Raw genomic sequence first — 8,659 nt, forward strand, 5'->3', positions numbered from 1 at the left:
TTCGACTACTTGGGGTTTTTCAACGTGCACAGACATCGCCACAGTTCACGGGCCTCTAGAATTTCGCCTCCATCGAAATTCGACCGCCACGGCCGGGATAGAACCCGCGTCTTTCGGGCCAGCAGCCGAGCGCCATATCAACTCAGCCACCGCGACTGCCTCCAAGCTCCATAGAATTTGTTGTTTGCTCAATGTGATTCCGCGCGACTGATCGCTTGCCTTTCATGCTGGTCACAATACCATGCAAGATTTCTAATAAACTCGCCATCAGTACGGTTACACGTGCTTCATAACTGCAACAAAAATAAACTTCTAAACAGCATGCACACAAACACGTGAAAAGCAGCGGAACACATCAGAAACAAGGCTTTTCAACCCTGATTGTATTGGAAAGCCCGCGCTTCTGGCGGTTCCGCCTGCCTTTGTCCCTGGTTTCGTGCGCGCGCTGTTTCTATCCTAATGAAATACCAACAGGGCAGTTAAGCAACACAGCAAAGTGGGCGATTTGGTAATGCATCTTTTGCGCTGTTTCGTACCTTAAGGCAGTTGAGCTTTCTAATATACTCGTGATACGCATAAAAACTCCATGCGGCTAAAAATATAAGTAATGAGGATAAATGTTGGCCGACGAAGCGATAGTATTTGTTTATATGTACATATTCTAATATGTGTGCAATAAACCTTCAAACGTCAAATCGTCTTGCCAAAGCAGACGTTGAAAGTACTTTAGTCATACGTTTCAAGTGAAAACGTAAGCAATTACAGCTTTTGCAAGGAAAAAACTTCACTTGCTATTGCATTCACGGAGATTTAGGAAATTGTTTGTCATATGCACAGATATCGTACCCAGGAATTCAGGACAAAAGCATTTTTGAGCTAGAAACCGTTTAGGAACGCAACTTTTTCATATAATGTAATATTTCTCTATAGCCATCAATATAGTTGGAGATCACCTGGCGGCAGTCTTGTATTTTTTCTATTCGCGTTTTTGCTGTCATCAAAAGCGTTCCCCTTTGGATTTCTATGGCAGTTTTAACTGTTCGACGCGGTCGCTGGAAATGCTTTAAAAGAAAGGTTGTGCTGCATATACGAATAATGGACCATTACCTTCAATATTTCCATAAGAGTGTCGTACAATTTTCTGACTCTCAAAATTTTCTTCCGAGAAAGCGGGACTTGCAAGATATGTAGACATAACTTAAAAGCTTGCAGCGTTTATGTCTCAAACACTTGCACGGAGAGTATAACAGTGGCTTTTATTCGTTCTTGTAAATCGGTTATAAAATGCTGGTGAATCGCAGAGAAAACCCTATGTACCTAAAAATGCTAGAAATTCTGTATAAGTTATAGCACGAGGAGATAGATCTTCAGCGATTTGTCGGGAGAGAAAAGAACTATATGAAAGTTAGTTGACGGGAAGCTCGAAAGACGATGGGCCATAATGGGGAAGTAGGGAGAAAAACAAAACAGGTAACCTTGAATGCCGACAGCGAGACAGGAGCGGAAGCTGTTTCTAGAATAGTTCACCAAAACGGAATGCGCGAGTGGGCAGCGTCGGCGCAGCAGAGCGAATAATGCGGCAATCCTATCGCCTCAGTCTGGATTCCTGTCTTGAGCGCTGATACACGGTCGTCGAAGTTGCAAGAGCTGTGCACGTAGTCTCGAAACAGGGAAAGAAAACGTTTCCGCGAGGCTCAAGCACCGAGATCGCGTTGCAACAGCGATTCGGCCTACACGGCGCTTTGCGGGACGCCATTGTCGAATGAAGTTTCGCAAAATCGGCTGCGCATCTCGGCGGCATCGTTGCGTCTCTTCTCGCTCCGTTCCGTTTCACGCAAGACGGGGTTCTTCGGAACACGAGCGCCTCTCCGTAAAGATCGGATTTCGCAGGGAGGAATCCCGATTGCCTGCCGCTTCTCGTTTCGAGTATCGTTGCAACACACGCATTTCGCCTGCTTCTTCTGTGGGCTCCAGCTCCCGGGGAAAGAGCGCGTTCGCCAAAACCCTGCAGAAAGACAAGAACGATCTGAAAGCAATGCCGCCTAGGTCACTCCTCGAGCGCTGAGACATATCAGAGCTGTTTTGCAGCAGCAAGCATGTGGAACGGCCTACGAACCGAAACCAGTTTCAAGCACAATGGAACAGCAAGGCGAAATTTGAAAGATGCAGTGTGGAGCGACCTTCGTCGGGTAGTGTGAAGTATCTATCATTCAACGAGCACTTTCCATAGCTGCCCTTAATGTGGGAGCAAACGCGGGGCTAGTTCCCGTCTTTTTAAAGTGGGCAACACGTAAATTCGATGTATTCCGGTATACTAACATCCGGGTATGTATAAACGCGTCAAGGCTGGTTGACCTTACTCAAAGCAAAAAAACTTAGTGAAGCCGAAAAGAATACGACCTTCGCAACTGATTCTATTTTACTTTACGCACCGTTCTGGTGAGGCAGGCATAAAACTCAACTTTGTTCTTCACGGTAAGAAAATGTTTGATAAACGGTGCCGTTTGTAGGAGAAGGAAGGCACACCAGCCACGTCTGAAAGCCTTTATCCCGGCTGCCAATATGCCGTGTGCCCTGTTCACGAGCCGATCTTGTCTCGCGCCCTTTCTTTCCTTCTTGATTTCTAACGCCAGGCGCGAATCTTCACCACGCTTCGGGCCCGGAGGCTGGAACGTGTAGCGGCTATATGCGCAGCAGTGACTTAATCCTGAAGTTTCTGAGTCTAGTTTTAAGCGTATTCTACATATGCACAATATCACAGCTTCAAACTTTATGCAGCTACTACAGACACTACTCACCCGCCTCTCCCCCCCCCCCCCACAAAAAATTATGCAGACTGACCTTCTAAGCAATAACTGTGCACCCGGCCATGAGTAGTTGGTGACATGTGGCGCGCTCGATTGTATTTCATTTAATAGCATTCGTCAGCCTTTGAGATGCCCGTAAAGGTGGCGAGGGCCACCTTTTTTTTGGTACGCAAAAGCGAGACCTCCAATTGCCCCAGCAAGACCAGTTGCGTTGCGCCGTCCCTTAGGTCTTCATTGTTTTTCGGCAAATCTCACATCTCCTTTTTGAAGGAGATCGCGCTGCTTGTGTTCAAGGCGCTCGCATGCAGTCTTTTTCCATACAGCGAGCACTGTTGGGCTCCGAGGTGAAGTCCCTTTTCTGCAGTTCTGTTTTCACTTCCTGGATCACACCCTTATGTCTTTGCCGAGCCTCCACAATAAGCTGTTGCTGAAGCCGTATCTCAAGTTGAACGTAAGCATGGTCCTCGAAAAGGCGTTTAAGCTTTGCCATTGAGGCGGCACATTGGGAACTTCCAGTCGTTGAGACAGAAGTCGTTCAGTTTGTGGTGGCCCTCTCAGAGAATATATACTTGACCCTCTAGGACTGCCAGCTTTCCATCAAGCGTGCGCACAGCTGCCTGGTGTCGGTAGCACTCATTACGGCAGCAGTCATTACAATACTTAATCGATAAGTTACTCCTTGGCACCGTCTCTTCGGCACCGTCTTCGGCGCCCAGTCAATAGAGACCGCGCTCTTCTCGAACGTCTGTTTGGTGCAGACTTGGTTTCAGCAGCATGTCGTGTTGCGCATGGACGTGGAATGCTTGCCTTCACATTGCAAACAGTGCGCATTATAGCGGCAGCCTGTCGATCGATTGCCCTTAGCTCTGCGCGTGAAACATCTGCCGAAATGCATTAGGAGGCGTTTCAACTCCTCAAGGCTGATGGCAAACGTGCGATCAGCTGTCTGTAGTGTGCTTAGAGGAGTGGCAGAAGAAATACTCGCCTTGCTTGGATGCGTCACAATGCAAAACTGGCATCGAAGGCTGGGAGCTCCAGACTGATGTTCGGCAGCACTTGCAGCCCTGTGATGGTGACGTGCACGTAGTCCACGAGACTACGCAAAGCAGTCACCTTGCCGGGTGACTTGACGGGCTTGAGCTTTCGAAGGTTAGCCGAGAAATGATGTACAGTGATCTGCTGGTTGCCCAAGCGTGTCTTCAAGGTATTGATGGCAACGCCGTGTGACGTTCTCGATATTTGAGTGACTTCGATCGCCTTTGTTGCTGATCCAGAGAGCCGACTCTTCAAGTATCGGAAACTTATAATGTTGCTAAGGTTCAGGTTGAGGTGGACATGGTTGAGGTGGGCATGGTGGTACATGTCTTAGGAGGCCGACCAGTGAGACACGTTGGCGTCAAAGCGGAGCAAGTCCTACTTCGGCACCCGTGAACCAACTCGCCCTGGTCATCCAGTGGTAGCGAGCTCGAAAGATGCAAATTGCTGCAGGAACGCTGTTGTGTCCGCGAATTGTCGAATACCATTTGACTAAAATGCCACTTAAAAGTTACGTGTCGCACGGGTATTATGGTAGAATTGCAGTAGTAGTAGTAGTAGTAGAGCAATAGTTCAGCGCTACTACTCTAGTACTGCTCGAGTGTTATAATGCGCTCCAGGAACACGTGTTTTGATCTACTTTGTTTTGATCAAACATCTACTTTGCCAACGGATACCTGCCAATTATAGTTAAACGGAAATGATACAGGCCTATGCAGGTCTCACACCTTTTATATAGAGCTGAAGTCAGTTTCTTGAGTTCGAAAAGTTATAAACTGTCCTTTTACGTTGTAATACTATTTAACGTTGCCACATTGTTTTAGCAGATGGCAGAGAGTTTATCAGCGTTTGCAAGTAATTTTTACGGTATATGAGTGGTGGCAAAGCTAGGCCAATATAGACAGCTTCCTAGAATGGGATAGCGTATTCTGGCAAACAGTGGGGAAACTCTGACTAACATGGCCTGTGACACCCCCGATTCAAAGATGGCACGGCCATCAATGGCAAAAAATGGATAATTCTGGCTAACCTGGCCCATAATAGCCAGGATTTGTTGACGACACAGACAATACTGTAAACGCGACTGAGAACCAGTGCTATCACTGAATTGCGTTAATGAGTGTTTCAGCCAATATCAGATAGTGGAGGAAGTGCGGATCCGGGCACGCCAAGGTGTTACAATCAGGAGGGAAGCTGGGGAGAAAGCATGACAGACGGTCGGGTGAAGGAAGGCAGCCCGCCTGTAATTGTCGCCATGTGGCGCTGAATAAGGGCAACAAGATAGTGTGGGTTGGTGGCAGGGTCATGCGGCTGTGTTCTTGGAATGTGGTGATTTGAGGTGAGGTTATCTGCATAAGCTAATAACTTCAGTTCGTGACCAATAATACGGAAACCACTGACGACTTTACTCTTTACAACACTTATGCAAAGTGGCTACAACTATGCGAACAGGAGTATGGACAATGGAGAACTTTGTTTCAAAGAGGAATGAACGCCGACTGGTTCTGAGAGGCAGCCATTTACAATCAAGCTCTCAGAACAGTTCTTGAAACAACGGTGCAACTGAGAAGACAGAAGTGAACCAACACTGACGTTACTTGTAAGAGAAAAAAGAAACGAGTGGCGCACTCCGTCGAATGTCTTTGCCAGGTCACATTTGCAGCAGTGCCAGTTGTTGACGAGTGTTAGCGCAATACTGCAACACCATGCGCGCAACGTGTAGATAAGACTGCAATGAGCGTCCATACAAGCCACATAATGGCTGAGGTCAAATCCAAGTAGACATTGCAAGTTGCAGCCGATTTGAGCCAATTTGAGCCGAGCTGTGGCCAACTTGAAATGCAACATCTTAGAGATGTTGCATTTTTTATACGCTTTGTCTACTTCAATAGCCTCAATGTGCTTAATTATGTGTTGAATTTTCCGCGCGAGAATGACTGGCGCCTGTTAGATCATTTGCTTTGTCTGGATTAACTACTCTACCTCATAGGTAGTACATGCCATCCTAATGTTAAATACAATATTTTACATGATTCTTCATTCCTCTATATCAATATGTCCTTATAGTGCCACGTTGGATTTCTAATATATTCCTGTTTAGTTTAGTGTGCTCATTCTTATTATTTTTAATGTGTCTTCGCTTCCATTGATGACGGGTGGCTTGAGCCCACTGAAGCTTTTTCTTCGGTATCAGCTTTTTCTAGGGCCATCTTTTTTTGCCTTGTCAAGCTTCGATATAAAGTTGCTTTGATTAACTTAAGAAAAATTTTAGAGTGAACACTAAAAAGCATGTCTGTAGCTATCTACAAACCGTAGTTTTTGCTTGTAAACAGCTTTGGTACTAAAAATAAAAATTTGAATTTGAGGAAAGGAAACGACGCAGTAACTGGTGGTTGGTGGTTGTTGCTATGAAGGGGGAGGGGGATACTGGTCCCGACGTATGTTGGCCCTTTGGGCATCACTCTTCGGTACCAGGGGAGGGGGGTAGGGGATGTAGGGGGAGGGGAGGGCCGTGGATCCTTAGCCGTTCTGGAGTCGCACCGCCGCAACAACGTCAGCGTCCAACAGGGAGGGGAACCTCGGTGCAATGGGAGTGTGTGCAAACACCGGGCGGGAAGGAGGGGAGCCTCGGTGCACTGGGAAAGTCTGCAAGCACTTGGCGGGGGGGGGAGAGGAGCCTCGGTGCACTGTGAATGTGTGCAAGCACCGGGCAGGGGGAATGAGCATCGGTCCACTCAGATCCATCGCCTCGTGCTGGACGGGGCAAAGGTCAAGAGGAAGATGCTCAGGCCAGCCGCCTCGAGGAAGGAGAGGATGTCCCGATGCGCCAGGAGCTTGCTGCAAGCAGGGAAGAGAAGGTAATGCTCCGTGGTAGACGGGAGACCGAGTGCCCGGTATCATGACTCGATTCGTCGCCTGGGGGGTCATGGGTCGGACACGTCAACATGAGGTGGCCGAGCGTCCCCATGTGCCCGCAGGAGGGGCAGGAAGGAGAGTGGGCCCTGCCACACGCGTACAACCTGGAGGGCGTCTACGCGCAACCGATGCGGAGGCGCAGGAGGAGGGCTCGGCCCCGCCTGGGCAGCTGGTCCGAGAGCCGGCGGATGGTCTTGTAGGCCGCAATCCTGCAGTCGGGGTGAAGGGCCCGTACCAACTGCATGATGAGGGGGCGGGCAAAGCCACGTTGAGTAACTGCAAAGGATCTCACATACCTTGGTGGACACCCGCACCGTGCCGTAAGAGAAAGGATAAAGGAGGGCATGACCGAAGACAGGGGTGCCGTAGTGGAGGCCTGCGGCATAATTTCGACCACCTGGAGATCTTTAACGTGCACTGACATTGCACAGAACACAGAAAAACTGAAAATGGGTTTTTGCGAAACCCGCCGCGGTGGCTCAGTGGCTAGGGCGCTCGACTACTGATCCGGAGTTCCCGGGTTCGAACCCGACCGCGGCGGCTGCGTTTTTATGGAGGAAAAACGCTAAGGCGCCCGTGTGCTGTGCGATGTCAGTGCACGTTAAAGATCCCCAGGTGGTCGAAATTATTCCGGAGCCCTCCACTACGGGCACTTCTTTCTTTCTTCTTTCACTCCCTCCTTTATCCCTTCCCATACGGCGCGGTTCAGGTGTCCAACTATATATGAGACAGATACTGCGCCATTTCCTTTCCCCAAAAAACCAATTATTAAATAATTATTATTTTGCGAACATGAAAGGCGCAGTATCTGTCTCACATATAGGCGTACGCCTTAACTGCGCCGTATGGGGAGGGATAAAGGAGGGACTAAGACAAGAAATGAAAACGAATTGCCGTAGTGAAGGTATTCGGAAATAATTTCGACCACCTGAGGATCTTTAATGTGCACTGATATTGCATGGCACACGGGCGCCTTAGCGTTTCGCCTCCATCGAAACGCGGCCGCCGTGGTCGGGTTCGAACCCGGCTACTCCGGATCAGTAGACGAGCGCGCTAACCACTGAGCCACCGCGGAGGGTGCAGCATACAGATCGATATACCTGATACCTGATCTAATATCTGCAGCGGGTCCTTGGACCTAAAATACTAAACTTATTTTTGAAATATGGCGGAGTGCTTGGCTTGAAGCACTCTGTCACGGGTCGGCCCGGTATTGCACAGCCTCCGGGATCGGCCCAGGGCTTAATAGCGCGGTGCGTCTTTTCTTTCACTCTTTGCTCTCCTATCCTTTACCCCTCCTACTTTCAGCACGTGGCAGCGAGCGTGGCTCGGCTCGAGGTAGTAGGCAGGCCCATGCTCTTTCCTTTTCCTGCTTCCTCTCAGAAAAATCAGACAGTCAATACAGCATACACGCGCATTATGCGCTTCGCCTCCATCCAAACGTGGTGGCCGTGTTTCGATGGAGGCGAAACGCAAAAGGCCCCTGTGCTAAAACAGTAGGGCTCTTGGTAAATGAGGGTGGCAAAGATTCCACATCAGTACTTGTGTCGAGAAGTTTGAGGGGAACAGGGGATAAAAAAGATTTAAATGGCTTATAAAATTCCCCTGAGACGCCGTGAAGTCGCGAGGTTCACGAAAGTGGCAGTCGAGGTTCACCCAAGGTTCAAAGGCACTTATTGCAACGCAGTCATCCTCAGAAAGCGGTGTAATCATAGACAGTCAGCGCGCTGCATGAACATCCTCAGCTGTGCCTGAAGTGTCCGAAAAAAAAGAGGTGTAACTATTGGATCTGTGCTCGCGCCACCACAGTACAGCTCACAGACGCGCTCGGAAACCACGTGGCGACGCTCATCAAGCAAGGCCTGTCTAGTTGGCTCCGAAGAGTGCTAATCATGATCGCT

At 49.0% G+C, this 8,659-nt stretch overlaps 1 pseudogene; it reads left to right on the forward strand.

Moving 5' to 3' along the window:
- Positions 1 to 7,873: 7,873 nt before the first annotated feature.
- On the forward strand, positions 7,874 to 8,002 carry LOC144111531 (U2 spliceosomal RNA; annotated as a pseudogene).
- The last annotated feature ends 657 nt before the right edge of the window (positions 8,003 to 8,659 follow it).

This window comes from Amblyomma americanum, chromosome 11, assembly GCF_052857255.1.
Source record: "Amblyomma americanum isolate KBUSLIRL-KWMA chromosome 11, ASM5285725v1, whole genome shotgun sequence".
NCBI classification, from domain to species: domain Eukaryota; kingdom Metazoa; phylum Arthropoda; class Arachnida; order Ixodida; family Ixodidae; genus Amblyomma; species Amblyomma americanum.